The sequence below is a fragment of the Carica papaya genome, chromosome 5 (genome assembly GCF_054855325.1).
Source record: "Carica papaya isolate Zhongbai chromosome 5, ASM5485532v1, whole genome shotgun sequence".
In the NCBI taxonomy this organism is placed as follows: domain Eukaryota; kingdom Viridiplantae; phylum Streptophyta; class Magnoliopsida; order Brassicales; family Caricaceae; genus Carica; species Carica papaya.
In genome coordinates, this window is record NC_142313.1 from 5,836,589 (window position 1) to 5,856,202 (window position 19,614).

At 42.6% G+C, this 19,614-nt stretch overlaps 1 long non-coding RNA gene across 1 annotated transcript; it reads left to right on the forward strand.

The window, feature by feature from the left end:
* Positions 1 to 4,096: 4,096 nt before the first annotated feature.
* Positions 4,097 to 5,142, forward strand: LOC148253701 (uncharacterized). The gene is made up of 3 exons (XR_015819226.1): positions 4,097 to 4,301; positions 4,512 to 4,582; positions 4,826 to 5,142. It is a non-coding gene; the product is annotated as an uncharacterized LOC148253701 (long non-coding RNA).
* The last annotated feature ends 14,472 nt before the right edge of the window (positions 5,143 to 19,614 follow it).

The following is a 19,614-nucleotide window of genomic DNA, read 5'->3' on the forward strand; positions in this document are numbered from 1 at the left end:
GTAAGTTCCTGGAGCTGGGCCGACATGCCCCGGAGACATTGATGGATGAGGGCCGAAAGGCCAGGAAATTCCAGTGGGGTCTCCGCCCGGAGATCAGACGGCACTTACTCGTGATGGAGCTCGAGACGTATTCGGCAGTCTTGGCTAAGGCGCAGATCATAGAAAGAAGCTTTGACACCCGCCCTCAGCTAGCGGGAAGTTCCCGACTCTCAGCCCCGCTCCGCAGGCCAGCACCTATCATGCCCGTCCAACCCAGTAAGAGGCCCAGACCTGCCGTCCAGGCCCCCCCTCAGGCTACGGGGGCAGCACGTGGGAAGATCTGCCAGTACTGCGGCAGGGATCATGGGGACCGACCCTGCTACCGCCTCAACGACACCTGTCGCATATGCGGCAGTGTCCAGCACTATGCAAGGGAATGCCCCAGGAACCAGAATCAGAGAAGGCCTCCAATCCAGGGCAGAGTTTACAACCTTACCCAGAAGGATGCCGACGCAGACCCGGACGTGGTACATGGTATGTATACTATCTCTGGCCATATTGCTCATGTTTTGTTTGATACTGGTGCATCACATTCTTTTATTTCACAAGTTCTTGCTTCCAAAATTTGTGTATCACCTGATAGACTTGATTCATTATTGCTTGTATCTACCGCTGGGGGGGAGACATTGCTAGGAGAGGTTGTCTACAGGGCATGTGCCGTGGAGATAGCAGATAGGGAATTGAGGGTAGACTTGATAGGTTTAGACACGGGGGATTTTGATGTAATCCTAGGAATGGATTGGCTAGCGGCGTATCACGCCACCATAGACTGCTTTAACAAAAAGATTGTATTTAATCCTCCCAACGAGGAGCCTTTTACAAGTTAATAAAATTATTCAGTACTGATTTCCCACATGGCAAGTTTTCTTGATTTCCAGTGCCTTGATCTTGTATTTTCTCTAACTAGGTAAACCCAAGAAAGAAGTTTGTATCCAAGAGATTCCAGTAGTCCGAGACTTTCCAGACGTATTTCCGGATGAACTGCCCGGTCTACCAAGGGACAGGGAGGTCGAGTTCACCATAGACTTACAGCCAGGTACCCAGCCCATCTCAGTAGCTCCTTACCGAATGAGTCGCATCGAGATGGAAGAACTAAGGAAACAGATCACTGAGCTACAAGACAATGGCTTCATTAGGCACAGTGTTTCCCCATGGGGTGCCGGGGTTACTTTTGCAAAGAAGGGAGATGGAACGTTGAGACTGTGCATTGATTACAGAAGGATAAACAAGGTAACAATCAAGAACAAATATCCTCTTCCTCGGATTGATGACCTTTTCGATCAGTTGCAGGGTGCACAGATCTTTTCTAAAATAGATCTACGATCAGGTTACCATCAGGTAAAGGTAAGAGCAGAGGATATCCCCAAGACGGCATTCCGAACCAGGTACGGACACTACGAGTTCCTGGTTATGCCGTTTGGGCTAACCAACGCCCCGGCCATCTTTATGGATCTAATGAACAGAATCTTCAGAGAGTTCTTGGATAAATTTGTCATCGTGTTCATCGATGATATCTTTGTCTACTCAAAAAGTAGAGAAGAACATGCTCGTCATCTTGCCCAAGTCCTACAGGTACTCAGGGAAAAGAAGTTGTATGCAAAGTTGAGCAAATGTAGATTTTGGCTCGAGCAAACCGCCTTCCTAGGACATGTTATATCGAAGGAAGGGGTGTCAGTGAACCCCGAAAAGGTTGAAGTAGTACTTGGTTGGGAAAGGCTGACAACAGTTAAGGAAATTCGCAGTTTCCTAGGGATGGCAGCTTATTACCGCCGGTTTGTCGAAGGGTTCTCCAGTCTAGCGGCTCCTCTAACCCGACTCACAAAGAAGAATGCAAGGTTTGATTGGAATGAGAACTGCGAAAGGAGTTTTTCAGAATTGAAGAAGCGACTGACTACTGTACCCGTGCTGGCTCTACCGAGTGGATCAGGAGGGTATACAGTTTATACCGATGCCTCCTATCTGGGTCTGGGTTGTGTCCTGATGCAGCATGGGAAGGTTATAGCATATGGGTCTAGACAGCTAAAGAATCATGAGAAAAACTATCCTACCCATGACTTGGAGCTTGCCGCAATCATACACGCCCTGAAAATCTGGCGCCATTATTTGTATGGAGAGACCTTTCAGATCTACACCGATCATAAGAGTTTGAAGCACATCTTCACTCAGAAGGATCTCAACATGCGTCAGAGAAGGTGGATGGAACTCCTCAAGGACTATGATTGTGACATCCTATACCATCCAGGTAAGGGCAACGTAGTAGCCGATGCCCTCAGCAGGAAAAGTGCAGGCACCCTGGCCCATCTGATGGTTTCAGAATGCAGGTCCATTGGGGCCACGCAGCAGGTTCGACTGCGAGATCTGAAGAGGGCCACATGTTTGAGCCATCTAGCAGTCCAACCCGAGTTAATCCAAAGAATAAAGGAAGCCCAGTCAATCGACCCCGCCCTAGTAACCCGCAAGAAGGATGCAGAACAGGAAGTGAACTCAGAATTTCAGATCTCCGCCGACGGATTGATTCGTTTCAGGGACAGAGTGTGTGTCCCAGACGACAGTGAGTTAAGAAGAGACATCATGACAGAGTCCCATAGTTCAAGGTTCGCCATGCATCCAGGAAGTACGAAAATGTACCAAACTATGCGACCTCGGTTCTGGTGGAATGGGATGAAGAGAGATATAGCCGACTTTATATCTAAATGCTTGGTATGTCAGCAGGTCAAAGTAGAACATCAACGCCCGGGCGGGTTACTTCAGCCTTTACCGATTCCAGAGTGGAAGTGGGAACATATCACCATGGACTTCGTATCGGGACTACCCAAGGCACGATCGGGACATGATGCTATATGGGTAATTGTTGACCGACTCACTAAGTCTTCCCACTTCCTGGCCATCAGAATGACTGATCCCTTGGACAAGTTGGCAAGAATGTATATCCGGGAGGTAGTCAGACTACATGGAGTTCCAGTAACAGTGGTATCCGACAGGGATCCCAGATTCACTTCTCGGTTTTGGAACAGTTTCCAGCAAGCTATGGGAACAAAGCTGTCTCTTAGTACTGCTTTCCACCCCCAAACCGATGGACAATCAGAGAGGACAATTCGTACGCTGGAGGATATGCTCCAAGCTTGTGTCCTTGACTCCGGGGGCCATTGGGACGACCACCTACCCCTGATAGAGTTTGCCTACAACAACAGTTACCAAGCAAGCATCGGCATGGCCCCATACGAGGTGTTATACGGGCGTCCGTGCAGGTCGCCGATCTGTTGGGAAAAAGTGGGCGATAGAAGATTGTTTGGCCCGGATTTGGTAGAAGAGACCACCTCCAAGATAGTTAAGATCAAGAAGAACATCCAGACAGCTCAGAGTAGGCAGAAGAGTTATGCCGATAACCGAAGAAGAGACTTGGCCTTTGAGAAAGGCGACCGTGTGTTTCTTAAAGTCACCCCCTTCAAGGGAATTAGCAGGTTCGGCAGGAGGGAAAAATTAAACCCCAGATATATTGGACCCTTTGAAATCTTAGACAAGATTGGTACCACTGCCTACCGACTTGCACTGCTTCCTGAGCTCTCCCGGGTTCATAATGTGTTTCATGTATCTATGCTACGTAAGTACAATTCGGACCCTTCTCATGTCTTGGCTCACGAACCGCTTCCACTCCGAGAAGACTTGTCTTATGAAGAAGTACCGGTCAGTATCATGGACCGAGAAAGCAGAATACTCCGCAACCGGGAAATATCATTTGTAAAAGTCATGTGGCAGAACCACACGCCCATGGAGGCGACTTGGGAACTGGAATCAGAATTTAGGGCTCAGTATCCCCATCTGTTTGATCAAGAGTAATGAGGCAAATTTGGGGACCAAATTTCTTTATGAGGGGGAGAGTTGTAGCGCCCGGACCGAGAAGAGGAAAAAAAAAAAAAAAAAAAAAGGGGGGCACGTCGGCAGCCACGTCAGCAGTCCCGGCCAACCGGGGCCTGCCACGTGGCAAGACCACGTCGCTCCGAAAAGGGGCCACGTTGGCGATCCGTGTGGGGGCGATCGGACGACCCAGATGCAATCGCACGGACGGCCCAGATTCAATCAAAAACGAACGGCCCAGATTAAAACAAAATGAACGGCTGAGATCAAAAGGCAAGGGGTTATAAATAGAACCCCCACACCAGACCACAAACCCTAGCCGCCTGCCGCTCGCCGGAGAAGACAAACCAGAAGCCGGCCGCCGCCACCCGCCGCCGCGCCGGGGAAATTTCCGACCGCCGATCGAGGTAAATTTCATACCCCCGACTCGTTTTTCCACGCTAATTCCTCTTGTGGCCAAATCGAAGCCAAAATCCCGGCCAAACAGCCGGAATACGCGGCCGAAGGCCAGCGGCGCCGCCGCGCCCCCTCTCGGTTTTTGCCTCCGATGAGGCCTTTCCCGGCCTCCGTTTGATGCAATTTTTATATCACCGTGATCACCATTCTTTTCTCTACAGGTTGACCGGAGCCGAATCACCAAAACACGAACCTCGCCGGAGAGCCGCCGCACCCGAGAGCGCCGCCGCCGGTAAGCTCCGTTTTTTCGTGATTTTTTGGCCCCCCAAGGGCCCTAGGGTTGTTTTCTCACAGGGACCGATGCGAGTGTGGCCGAATTCGACCGAAAACGGCCGAAAACAGCCAACCCGAGGTGACTCGCCGCCGCCAGCGGCGGCGCCGTCGCCGGAGCACGACGGAGCCACCGTGCCGGAGTTGCGATTTGGGCCGAAAGGGGCCCTGGGCCTAATTTGGGATTTTTTTGGAACACGTGCAGGTACCAGTAGTGCGTTTCAGTTCCCCGAGGAAAATTCAGGGAAAATTAGGGATAGCCTGCAAGCGCACTGCAAAGCCGTGTTCGGACCCCGAAAAGGAGTAAGGACCCCTCACCCTATTTTCTATCACGGTATTAAAGTTCAAAATGATAAAACGGTATCTCTTGAATTAACGAATGTGTGAAATTGCTTAAGGTGGCTAATGGAGCCCAAGTCTAGTGTGATTGATGATTTACTGTTATTTGGCCTGTTTTACAGCTTTAAATGCATTATGAGGTTTGATTTGTTCATTTTATAGTTTCGAGTGCATACATTACTGTTTTATTAATTATGGGTTGAAAGACTGAAGAACTGATATTGTATGTCGTCTGTTTGGCATGAATTACGATTTGCTTGTTTAAATATAAATTGATGATGCTTATTGAGGAAAAGGAAAATGAAAGATTGTGTAGACTGATAATTGTATGATGGAGTCAGCCTGACGAGATATCCTGGGAGATGGTGGACGGACCGGGTCCGTAGGGAACCCTACCGGGATTGTGGTCTCACATGCCGGACGGGGTATGGAGATCTTATGGTTTTGGCGCCCATACCGGACGGGGTATGGGGACGGCCCGTTTCACCCTCATACCGGACGGGGTATTGAGGTTTATGGTTTTGGCGCCCATACCGGACGGGGTATGGGGACGGCCCGTTTCACCCTCATACCGGACGGGGTATTGAGGTTTATGGTTTTGGCGCCCATACCGGACGGGGTATGGGGACGGCCCGTTTCACCCTCATACCGGACAGGGTATTGAGGTTTATGGTTTTGGCGCCCATACCGGACGGGGTATGGGGACGGCCCGTTTCACCCTCATACCGGACGGGGTATTGAGGTTTATGGTTTTGGCGCCCATACCGGACGGGGTATGGGGACGGCCCTGGAAACTGATTATGAATGTTAAAGGTTAACGGGTAGCGGGACCCCTATGGACCCCCATGGATACTAGTAGGCTGGTAAATGAGAAAAGGATATGTGGTATAATGATTGAATTACAAAAGGCGTGATAAGTGCTATGTTTTACAACTTATATTATTCCATGATTGTGATAATGTTATTGTTTTTCTTATATTGTTTCATGAATTCCACCGAGGTAAGTGGATGGTAAAGGTTTTATCATAAATAAAAGGATTTGTTGTAAATCATGCTCCATTGGTCTTTTGGGTTTTTCTACCCACCTTTACCTCTGTGACGGTGAGATATCGTGATGTTCTTACTGGGCTAGTGTAGCTCACTCCTTATTTAACCATTTCAGATCAGGAAGACATGGTTCCCGAGCCCGTTCCGCAGGAGGACGACGAAGGGGATGCTTAGAGATTCTGTAGTCATACTCATAGTTTTATTTTCGAGTTTCTCTTTTAGTTAGTTTAATCTTTTATATTTTAAGTACATTTTTGGTTTTCGTGTAAGGGATGTTAACTGAAATTTTGATCTCGCTTCCGCATTTTATGTGTTTAAATACTCATTTCATTTTCACATTTCCGGGGTCGTTACAGAATCACTTCCAAATAGATAGTATGATTGGTTTGATGGTATTTAGTGGTAGATTATTTTCTTATTTTTTTAAATTTTTTTAAACTACCGATTTGGTGTTTTTCAATAGTTAAATATTAACCTTACCGTTTTACCCTCACATTTATTTATTAATTTCTACTTTATCTTTAAACCCAAATTATATCATAGAAATGATAATACTAAATAATATACAATAGATAATTTTTTAAATTTTTTTTTTCAATTTATAATTATAAATAAAGAATTCTAGTTTTAAATTAATTCTTTATATTAAGTATAAAAAATTAAATTTTTATTATTCATAACAAATTTATTTTTTGATATTTTAAGAAAAAAATTCATTAAAAATTACAGTTTAAATAATTTTACAAGTTAAATTATTTAGTTACAAATTAAATGATTTAATTACCAGTTAAATGAGTTTTTTTATACTTTTCTATTTAATATTACATATAATAACATAATGACAAATTAGCAATTTGACTGAATATACAACCATATCATCCTATCAATCCAAATAAAATAGCTGTAATTACCATACATTAATATACAATCTTCCCAAACATAATATAACTTTATAATTACCATCTTGTATAATTATCACATTTTATTGTACATTAATTACCCATAAAAAAAATCAACCAAACACATAAAGGATCATTATGGTCACCCAAATCTTTCCTTTTCTGCCGGGATTTGGATCTTTATAGAGTCTTTCCTTTTCTTAAGATACTTTATGGTTTTAAGAGATATTTTCCTTTTTGGACGATTCTCCCTCTTAGAGGGGAAGATATTTCATAGGATTAGGAAAGAAAAGTCCATGGAATTTTCTCTTTTCATGGTTTGGAAGATCTTTATTTTATGGCTGAGTTCCCTTACCTCCTCTTGCTTAATTCCCTATTCTACTTAGATTAAATTGTAGGGGTCATTATATCCTTGGGTTAATGGGCTTGTTTTTTTCTTCTCTTGGACTTCTTCACTTGATCCAAACCTATCCTCCTTATTGATCAATTCTTGGATAAAAAGTTAAAGGACATGTTGTAGCCTTTTTTTTCTCCCTCTTGTGAAGAGTCCACTTGTCATTGTGATACTTTTTCCAAGTAACCCAAATCAATCCAAGTTGAGCAAATCTCCATTGAATCTTCCTTGGCCCTCTACCTCTTTATGGTATATGTCCATGCTCGTACCACCAATCCATGGTCTCCTTCGTTTCCTTAGCTTGAATAACTGTTGGAATGATTCAAGTCATTTGTGCTTACATCATTTTGTTTTCGTTCTATTTAATCGACCAGACTGGTCTCCTCTCTCTTTAAGTCCTTTAATTATAAAGAGGAGGAATGCGATGAAATGGTGAGGTGGTTGGATGGGGTTTAAAATGGAAGAAGATTTCCTTCCACGTGTTGGCCACCAATCTTTTTGGCTTCCAGTCCCCCACTTTGTTCCCACTTAAGCCCATTTTTTTCTAATTAGTTCTCTTAAGTATTTTCTGGTATTATTTCTACCCAAAATTTCCCTTTATTCATTGCCTTCCCAAATTTTGGAGGATAGCTTGTGTCTCTCTTGAATGCCTACGTGTCTTCCTTGCTTAATAATTTTCTCAATTTGTTTCTAGTCATATCGTCTTAATTTTAATTATTCTTTTAGGTAAATTTTTAAAATTCATGCACAGAACATACACTTCAATATAAACACTCTGTAATACCTGGACCAGGAATTTGGTTTGGAATCAATTTTTATGTTATAAAAATAATTTAAAAAATTATTTTAATTTAATTTTAATAAATTATTTGAGAAAAATAGGTTAGAGACGTAATTGAAAATAATTTTAGGGAAAATGGAAAAAACTTTAAGTTCATATGGTATTTTTAAAAGAAAAATTGAAAACAGTGGGTCAAAATATGAAAAGAAAAATTTGGCCACGTAGGACGATCTAGTCAGCAGCCTCGATAAAGAATAGCACACTATATGGCAGAACACGTTGACGTGGTGCCACGCGGGAGGCCATGCAAGCGATCCACGTGTATAACAATTCGACGGTCCAGATTCGATCCCGCGTGCGTGAACAGCTCATATACATTCCCTCCTTAGGTGCGATTGGACGAACGAGATCAATTACAATGAACGATCCAGATTCCTCCACGAAATTGGGTTAAAACAACAACGATCAGATGACTCTCCTCGCTTCATGTCGATGCGAATAGATGGCCCAGATCAACACGAGATGAGTATATAAATATTGCGTCATAGGGGAACCTAAACCCTAGCCGCCCTGCCCTCACCTAAGAAGAAGGACAAGCCACGGGAGAAGGAGACCGGCCTCTGGCCGCCGCCGCACTGAAGCCACCGTCGACTGCTAAAAAAGGTAAAATTCTCCCATACCCACTCAGAATTCAATTTTGAGTCTCCCTGTGACTATATCAGAGCAAAGGGGATATGGGTGAGCCAAAAACTGCAAGCAAAGCCCAGTAGAGCCGCTGCGGCTGAAACCCTAAAACTCCTCCGATGAGCCCCTTCCCACTTCCCGTTTCATAAAATTTTTTAATTATTGTGTTCACCATCTTTTTCTGTACAGGTCAGCCGAAGAAAGAACCCCAGCCGTGAAAGAGAACTGGTAGAGCCACCGCACCCGGAGACCCCCTGCCAGTAGGCTCATTTTTTTATGATTTTCTGGCCAACTGAGGTTCTCTAATGTGTTTTTCTACAAGGTTATGTGTAAAATTGGCTAAAATTGATCAAAACCGATCAGACCGAGGCAAATTTCCACCACGGACAGTGGAGTCAGCGCCGAAGCACAGTGTCGCCGCCATATCGGAACCCTAAAATTGGATGGGAAGGGTTGTCAACACCGAGTTGGGGTTTTTAGAGTATTTTTTGTTGCGCGACGAGTATTTTGAATTTCTGCAAAAAAAATTCAGGAAATCCAGGACCCATTAGTAAACAGTGCAATGTCTCGAAACACCAATCTGAATAAGAGTCCCTCACCCTATTCTCGGTTACAGTAAATTGAGGATTAATAATCGATAATTGTGTGTTTTGTAAAAAATTAAAAAAATCCTAAAAATATTATAGGTCACTAGTAATGTCGAAACCGGTTAGTTCACATTTTTTCGGATTCTCTGTTTATTTTCCTATACTGCTTCTATTTGCCTACTATTATACTGTGTGTAATTGAATTGATAGTTTTTATGGTTTTCTCGGTTATTTGGTCATTTGGTTCTTTTTGCATTGTTTATATGGTATTTTGATTATTGGTTATTTGGTTATACTAAACTATATCGTTTGTTTAAATGCCATTTAAATTAATATGTGAATATAAAATGAGATATTGGTATGCTTTAGCGGTTGCTTGAATGATAAGAGTCTAAATAAATGAAAGCTTATTGGGCATCCTAGAAAAGGATGGATGGACCTGGTACATAGAAAGCCCTGTTGTGGACATTACCTCAGTCGGACGGGGCTGAGAAGTCCCATACCAAGAGAGTTTTGGGAGATATGGTTCACATTCATACTGAACGGAATATCGAGGCAATAGTATTTTTGGCGCCCATTACTGAACGGGGTATGGGGACAGTCAAGTTAATTGTTAATCTTGATACTAAGTCCACGAGTAGAGAGATATCCCTATGGACCCATAGGGGTCCTAGTAAGTAGGTTAAAAAGGAAGGATTGTTGATCCTATGCATAAAATTGAAATTTCATTTGGTTAATTGTCTTCATATGTTGATTTTGGAAAAAAACCGTAACAATGAGTATTGAATAAAAAAATTTTAAGTTAAATGTATTTATTTAAAGTAAACGTTCCATTTGTAGCGCCCGGGAAATTGAAGAAGAAGAAAAAAAAAAAAAAAAAAAGGAGAGGCCACGTCAGCAGCCACGTCAGCAGACCCAGTCAGCAGTCCCGGCCAACCGGGACCTGCCACATGGCAAGACCACGTCAATCCGGGATGGGCCACGTTTGCGATCCGCATATGCGCGATCGGACGGCCCAAATCAAGCGTGCGATCGAACGGCCCATATGCAATCGCACGGACGGCCCAGATTCAATCAAAAACGGACGGCCCAGATTAAATCAAAATGGACGGCTGAGATCAAAAGTCAAAAGGGTATAAATAAAACCCCCACACCAGACCACAAAACCCTAGCCGCCTGCCCTCGCCGGAGAAGACGAACCAGAAGCCGGCCGCCGCCACCCGCCGCCGCACCGGAGAGATTTCCGACAGCCGATCGAGGTAAATTTCATACCCCTGACTCGTTTTTCCACGCTGATTTCCCCTGTGGCCAAATCGGAGCCAAAATCCAAGCCAAACGGACGGAAAATACGGCCGAAACCCAGCGGCGCCACCGCGCCCCTCCTCGGTTTTTGCCTCCGATGAGGCCCTTCCCGGCCTCCGTTTAATGCAATTTTTATATCACCATAATCACCATTCTTTTCTCTACAGGTTGATCGGAGCCGAATCACCAAAACACGAACTTCACCGGAGAGCCGCCGCACCTGAGAGCACCGCCGCCGGTAAGCTTCAGTTTTCCATAATTTTTTGGCCCCCTGAGGGCCCTAGAGTTGTTTAATCGCAAGGATCGATGCAAGTGTGGCCGAATTCGGCCGGAAACGGCCGAAAACGGCCAAACCGAGGCGAATCACCGCCGCAAGCGGCGGCACCATCGCCGGAGCACGGCGGAGCCGCCGTGCCGGAATTGCGATATTGGCCAAAAAGGGGCCATGGGCCTAATTTGGGATTTTTTGGAACACGTGCAGGTACCAGTAGTGCGTTTCAGTTCCCCGAAAAAAATTTAGGGAAAATTAGGGACAGCCTGTAGGCGCACTGTGAAGCCGTGTTCGGACCCCGAAACGAATAAGGACCCCTCACCCTATTTCCTATCACGGTTTTAAAGTTCAATAAATGATAAAACAGTATTTCATGAATCAACGAATGTGTGAAATTGCTTAAGGTCGTTAATGGAGCCCGAGTCTAGTGTGTTTGTCGGTTAACTGTTATTTGGCCTGTTTTACAGTTTTAAATGCAGTATGAGGTTTGATGTTTTCATTTTATAGTTTCGTGTGCATATTGTACTGTTTTATTGATTATAGATTGAATGACTGGGATATTGATGTTGTATGTTGTCTGTTTGGCATAAATTACTGTTTTGCTTGTTTGTATGTGGATTAATGATGCTGACTGAGGAAAAAGAGAATGAAAAATTATGTAAATGGGTAATTGTATAATGTGGTCAGCCTGACTAGATATCCTGGGAGATGGTGGACGGACCGGGTCCGTAGGGAACTCTACCGGGATTGTGGTCTCCCATACCAGACGGGGTATGGAGATCTTATGTGTTTTGGCGCCCATACCGGACGGGGTATGGGGACGGTCCGTTTCACCCTCATACCGGACGGGGTAATGAGGTTTATAGTTTTGGCACCCATACCGGACAGGGTATGGGGACGGCCCTGGAATCTGATTTCAAGCGTTAAGGGTTAACGAGTAGCGGGACTCCTATGGATCCCCATGGATACTAGTGGGCTGATAAATGAGGAAAATATGTTGTGTAACGATTGAATTACGAAAGGCTTGATAAGTATTATGTTATACAGTTTATATATGATTTCATGATGATGATAATGTTATTGCTTTCGTATACTGTTTTATGAATTTCACCGAGGTAGGTAGATGGTGAAGGATTTATTATTGATAAAAGAATTTGTTGTAAATTATGCTCCATTGGTCTTTTTGTGTTTTCTACCCACCTTTACCTCCGTGACGGTGAGATATCGTGATGTCTTTACTGGGTTAGTGTAGCTCATTCCTTATTTAATCATTTCAGATCAAGAAGACATCGTTCCCGAGCCGGTTCTGCAGGAGGACGACGAAGGGGACACCTAAAGACTCCATAGTCATATTCGTAGCTTTTACTTTCAAGTTTCTCCTTTAGGTAGTTTGATCTTTTATATTTTGTGAGCACGTTTTTGGTTTTAGTGTAAGGGATGTTAGTCGAATTTTTGACTTCGCTTCCGCATTTGATATTTTTAATATACATTTCATTCTAAATTTCCGGGGCCGTTACACCATTAGTTGTTTTCTGATTTTTACCAACCTTCGATTTTCCGTATCAATGATTAGTGTGATATTTTTACTAGGCTAGTATAACTCACCCTTTCATTAACCATTTCATATCAAGAAAACTAAGATCCAAATCTCGATCAACAAGAGAGTTTTGTGTAATACCCGGGCTCGAAAAATTTGTCCGGAATAAATTTTGTTAATTTAGAGATGTATTAAAAAAATATATTTCATAAATTAATTTAATGAAATTTTTGTTATATTTGAAAAAAAATAAATTGGGGATGAGATTGAAAAAAATTTTTAGAAAAAATGGGTGAAAATTTGGGTTCTGAAGGTATTCTTGAAAAAAAATCAGAAACGGGAGATCATAATGCAAATAAGAAAAATTTGGCCATGTAGGACCGCCCAGTCAGCAGTCTCGACGAATCATAGTGCGCCATGTGGCAAGGCACGATAACTCGGTGCCACGCAGGAGGCCATGTTAGCAATCCGCATGCTCCGCAATCGGATGAACCAGAAGCGATCCCACGCGTGTTGACGGTCCGAATCCATTTCTCCCTTAGGCACGATCGAACGGCCGAGATCAAATGCGATGAACGGTCCAGATTAACACAAAATAGATATAAATATTTCACATTACACTAAACTCGAACTCTAGCCGCCAACCTCCCATCGGAGAAAAATGACCAGTCACTAGAGAAGGAAGCCGACCGCTAACCGCTGCCGCACTAGAGCCGCCTCCGACCGCAAAAAAAGGTAAAAATTCTCCTACCCATTCGGAATTCAATTTTGAGCACCCCTATGACCATATCAGAGTAAAACGAACGATGGGTGAGCCGAAAACTATGGGCAAAATCTGTCAGAGTCGTCGCGGGCAAACCCTGTAACCTCCTCTAATGAGCCCTTTTCCGTTTCATGTTTCATGTAATTTTTTTACCATTGTGTTCATTGTTCTGTTTTCTACAGTTTGACCGAAGAAAAAATCCTAACCACGAAGGTAAGTCGACAGAGCCACTGCACCTGAAAAACTCCACCACCAGTAGATTTTCGTTTTTTGACTTTTTTCGGCCAACCAAGGCCCCCTAACGCGTTTTTTTAGAGGGATATGTATAAAGGCGGTCGAAACTGGCTAAAACTGACCAAAAACGACAAGGCTGAGGCAAGCCGCCGCCGCCGCAGGCGGTGGTGCCATCACCAAAACACGGCGATGCCGTCATGCTAAAACCCCAAAATTGGCCAAAAAGGATTTTTTAACACTGATTTTGGGCTTTTGGAGAATTTTTAGGTACGTGAAGCGTGTTTTCATCTCTACAGAAAAATTCAAAAAATCTAGGGACCATTAGTAGGCGTAGTAAAAAGTTCGGTATTTCGGACATCGATTTGGGTAAGAATTCCTCACTCTATATGTTATAGAATTGAAGCTTAATAATCAATAATATGGTATTTTATGAAATTTATAAAAACTTTGAGAATAATTAAAGGTCACTAATGGAGCCGGAATTGGTTAGTTATTTATTTGTCCTATTTAACTGATTATTTGAATTTATAGCTTTAAATACATGATAATATAGTAGAATGGTTAAATAATTCAGTTGTGCTTCCTTAATGTATATATCGCTTGTCTTACATAATTTACGGTTGATTTGTAAAATTTAAAATTAATATGCAAATGGAAAATTTCTTGGTTATGTGAATTAATGAATGGTTGTCTTATTGGATATCCTAGAAGATTGTGGACAAATCAGGTACATAGGGAACCCTACCATTAATGTTACCTCATACCGAATGAGGTATCGAGAGATGATATTTTTTGTGCTCATACCGGACAGGGTAGGGGACGGCCTAATTTTCCATCATACAGAACAGGGTATCAAGGGATAATATTTTTGGCGCTCATACCGGATGGGATATGGTGATGATTGGTTGGTCAACAAGTTTAGATATTAGGTTCACACATAGTGGGACACTCCTATGGGCCCCTAGGGGTACCAGTAAACAACATTAAAAGAAAAAATTGTTATTCTTGCTCACTTGAATATGAGATCATAATGTTATTTGAGTTATTGTTTCTATAAGTTGGTTTTGAAAATCTCACAATGGTAAGTATGTAATAAATAATTTTTCTTATGATAAATAAATTTACTTAAATTAACAGCTCTATTGGTTGTTTTTATGATTTTTACCAACATTCGATTTCTGTATCGGTGAGAGTGTGATATTCTTATTGGGCTAGTATAGCTCACCCCCTCCCCTATTAACCATTTCAGATAAAAAAGTTCAAGATCCATATCTTAATCAGCATGAGGGCTGTGAGTAGGTGTCCCCCCAGATCCTATCAAGAGGTAGTGGAGGTTAACCTCCCAACAACATTTATTTACCATTTTCATATGTTATTATATTTTTGTTTTATGAACCACTGTGAAAGAGACATTTCTATATTCTTATTAGGCATGCTAATTTATATGTAAAGAATGTAAACCCTAAAGTTATTATACGCTTCCACATTTAATTTATGACCTTATTTCCATTTAAGTTTCGGGTCTTTACAGTTGGTATCAGAGCCGCGTTCTTCAGAACCATTCCTTACTTACATAAAGACTTAAGGAAACACCAAAAAAATAAATTATTACTCAACTATTCCTTATGAACTGCAAGTACAGATTGACGAGGAGATGAAGTTCCCCACTAAACCGAGAAGCCCGGGAGGGTTCGCTTTGAGAGGATGTTGACCAACTATTTGAAATGTTGGAGAAGCTCATCGCTGCCCAGCAGACCTGGGAGGAAAAGAGGGAGCTACCTGGCCCTCCCCCGCTACCACAGTTTGAGCCACCTCTACAGTGAGAGGATCTTGAGCCACCCCGGTACAACTCTACTCCTCCACAATATGATCCTGCACTACCACAGTATAGTCCGATGCCCCCACTACATCACCCGGCACCACCATAGTACAATCCAGTGCCTCTACCGTATCATCCAGTACCATTAAAGGGCCATCCAATCCCTCCCTAGCTCAATCTAGTCCCTTTTCCACGGGACCCAGTTTTACCCATGATGGACCCAAGCTACATTGAGAGGTACAAAAGACTAAACTAATCTACTTTTATAGGGGCATCATCTTTTAAAGATGCTGAGTACTGGTTAGCTGAGACAGGAAAAACTTTCACAACTCTTGGGGTGGTTTCCAACTAAAGAGTTATACTTGCCACCTACATGCTGGTGGGAGAGGCAAGTCACTAGTGGTAGCTCAAGCAAACCACCTTACCCATTCCAGTCACTTGGGAACAGTTCTTGATGGCGTTTAATGCAGAGTACCTCTCAGAGCATCTTCGATATTTGAAGAAAATGAAGTTTCCACACTTAGTCCATGGTGATATGACTATGTCAGAGTATGCACGAAAGTTCCTAGAGTTTGGCTGATATTCCCCTGAGAGCATGATGGATGAAGCCAAAAAGGCAATGAAGTTTGAGTGGGGCCTCCGTCCTGAGATTAGACAGCAGCTGTATGTGTTCAAGCTCAGTATTTACTCAGTCGTTCTAGCCAAGACATATTTAGTGGAGAGGAACCTTTGCATTTTTTCTCTAGCAGTGGGGAACCTCAGGCCCCCAATTTCATATCGCAGACCAGCACTCACTGCACATGTTCAGCAAAATAAGAGATCTAGGCTAGTGACTCAGGCTCCTCCTCAGATTCCGGTAGCAGGACGCGATAGGACTTATCAGCACTGAAGTAAAGATCATGGAAACCAACCCTGCTATCGTCTTAACAATACTTGGTGTATATGTGGGAGTGTCCAGCATTACGCGAAAGAATGCCCGAGAAATTAGAACCAGGTCAGACCTCTTATCTAGGGCAGAGCGTACAACCTCACTATGCAAGATACAGAAGTCAACCTATACGTGATACAGGGTACGTACACTATCTGTAATCATCTTGCACATGTTTTGATTGATACTGGTGCCTCACATTCATTTGTCTCACATGCTTTTATACCAAACTTGAATGTATTATCTGAAAGACTTGATTTTGTATTGTTTGTGTCTACTCCTGGGAGTAAGAAAGTACTAGAAAGTCATATACAGAGCTTGTATCATAAATATAGCAGATAAAAAATTGAGTGTGGACCTAATAGAGATTGACACGGGAGACTTTAGTGTAACCCTAATAATGAACTGGCTAGTGGCGTATCACACCACTGTAAATTGCTTTCACAAGAAACTTGTATTTAATCCTCCTAATGAAGAGTCATTTACGAATTAATAAAAATTTTAAACATTATTCCCCCATGGAAATTTTTCGACTATAAAGTGCTTTAACTCGGTTATTTTTTCTAATTAGGCAAACCTAAAAAAGAAATTTGCATTCGAAAGATTCCGGTAGTCTGAGACTTTCCGAATGTGTTTCCTGATGAACTACCCAAACTACTAGTGGACAGAGAAGTTGAACTCACCACAGATCTTCAGTCAGGCACCTAACCTATCTCGATTGCCCCTTACAGCATGAACCGTCTTGAGATGGAAGAACTGAGAAAACATATCAATGAATTGCCGGATAGTGGATTCATCCAACATAATGTGTCCCCTTGGGGTGCTGGAGTCACATTTGCAAAGAAGAGGGATGGAAAATTAAGGTTATGTATTGACTACAAAGGACTGAATAGGGTCACGATAAGAACAAATACCCTCTCCCCAGGATCGATGACATTTTTGATCAGTTGCAGGGTGCTCAAGTCTTCTCCAAAATAGACCTGCGTTTAGGTTGCGATCAAGTAAAGATCAAGGTAGAGGACATTCCCAAAATAGCTTTCTAAACCAGGTACGGACACTATGAGTTTCTGGTCATGCGATTTGGACTAACCAACACACCAGCCATCTTTATGGATTTGATGAATAGGGTTTTCAGACAATTCCTGGATCAGTTCATCATTGTATTTATCGATGATATCCTGGTCTATTTAAAAAGTATAAAGGAACACGTTCACCATCTGACTCAGATTTTACAGGTTCTTAGAGAAAAGAAGTTGTATGTAAAGTTGAGTAAGTGTGAATTTTGGCTCGAGCATACTACCTTTCTAGGATACATCATATCAATGGATGGAGTATCAGTGAACCCCAAAAAATTTGAAGCAGTGCTTGGTTGGGAGAAATGAACATCGATCAAGGAGATTCGTAGCTTGCTAGGAATGACAGGTTATTACTGCAAGTTTATAGAAGGATTTTCTAACCTAGCTACTCCTTTGACCCGGTTCACAAAAAAGAACGTCAAGTTTGAGTAGAACGAGGACTATGAAATGAGCTTTTTATAACTAAAGAAGTTGTTGACTACTACACCTGTGTTGGCCTTGCCGAGTGGGACAGGTGGATACACGGTTTATAGCGATGTCTCCCACATGAGATTGGGTTGTGTTCTGATACAGCATGGGAATATCATAGCCTATAGGTCCAGACAGTAGAAGAGTTATGAGAAAAATTACCCCACCCACGACTTAGAACTTGCTGCGATTATCCATGCCTTGAAGACTTGGCGCCATTACTTGTATGGAGAGACTTTTCATATCTATACCGACCATAAGAGCTTGAAACACATATTCACTCAAAAGGATCTCAACATGCGTTAAAGACGATGGATAGAACTCCTCAAGGACTACGATTGTAACATTTTATATCACCCGAGTAAGGACAATGTGGTAGCCAACGTACTCAGCAAAAAAAGTGCAGATATGTTAACTCACCTAATGGTTTCAGAATGCAGAGTAATAGGGGTCGCACAACAAATACGACTTCAGGACCTGAAGAGAGTTCATGATTGGCCCACCTGATTGTTCAACCTGAGTTGATCTAGAGAATAAATGAAGCAAAATTCGCCGATTCCACCCTAATAACTCTCAAGAAAGATGCAGAACAGGGAGTAAATTCAAAATTTCAAGTCTGTACCCATGGGTTGCTCAGATTTCAAGACAGGGTGTGTGTTCTATGTGACAATGAGCTAAAAAGAGATATCATGATAGAGGCTCATAGCTCAAAGTTGGTCATGCATCCTGAAAATACTAAAATATATTAAAGTATGTGACCCCAATTTTAGTAGAACGGAATAAAAAGAAAGGTAGTCGACTTTGTTTTCAAATGTCTAGTGTGTCAGTAGGTCAAGGCAGAGCATTAACACCAAAACGACCTACTTCATCCATTACCGATTTCAAAATGGAAGTGGAAACACATCACAATGAATATGATGTCATTTGGGTAAATGTTGACCAACTCATCAAGTTTTCTCACTTCTTTGCCATCAAGATGATCGACCCCTTAGACAAGCTAGCAAGAATGTATATCTGAGAGATAATTAAGTTACATGGAGTGTCAGTGACAATAATATCTGACAGGGACCCCATGTTCACTTTTCAGTTCTGGTCTAATTTTTAGCAAGTCGAGAACGAAACTGTCTCTTAGTACTGCACTCTACCCTCAGGCCGATGGACAATTAGAAAGGACAATCCACACACTAGAGAATATGCTCCGAGCTTGTGTTCTTGACTTCAGGAGCCATTAGGATGAACATTTACTCTTAATAGAGTTCGCTTACAATAACAGCTACCAAGCGAGTATCGACATGGCTCCGTTCGATGCGTTATATGGCCACCCATGCAAATCATCGATCTGTTGGGAAGAGGTGGGTGATAGGTCCAAATCTTGTAGATAAGACTACAGCTAAAATAGTTAAGATCAACAAGAATATCCAGACAGCTCAGAGCAGGCAGAAGAGTTATGCAGAAACCCGGATGAGGGATTTGAAATTTGAGAAAGGTGATCGAGTGTTCTTCAAGGTCACCCATTCCAAGAGAATCTGTAAGTTTGGCAAAAGGAAAAAACTAAATCCTTGGTTATTGGGCCAATTGAGATCTTAGACAGAATTGGTACTGCCGCCTACAAACTGCACTACCTTCAGAACTATCCAGAGTCCATAATGTGTTTCATGTGTCTATGTTATGCAAATACAACTCGGACCTCTCTCACATCTTGGTCCACGAGCCCCTTTCATTCGAAGATGATCTATCCCATGAGGAGGTACCGGTGGTCATTGTAGACCGAAAGAGCAGAGTACTTCACAACCAAAAAATTTTCTTCGTTAAGGTTCTATGACAGAATCACACACAGAGAAATGCTACATGGGAGCTAAAATCAG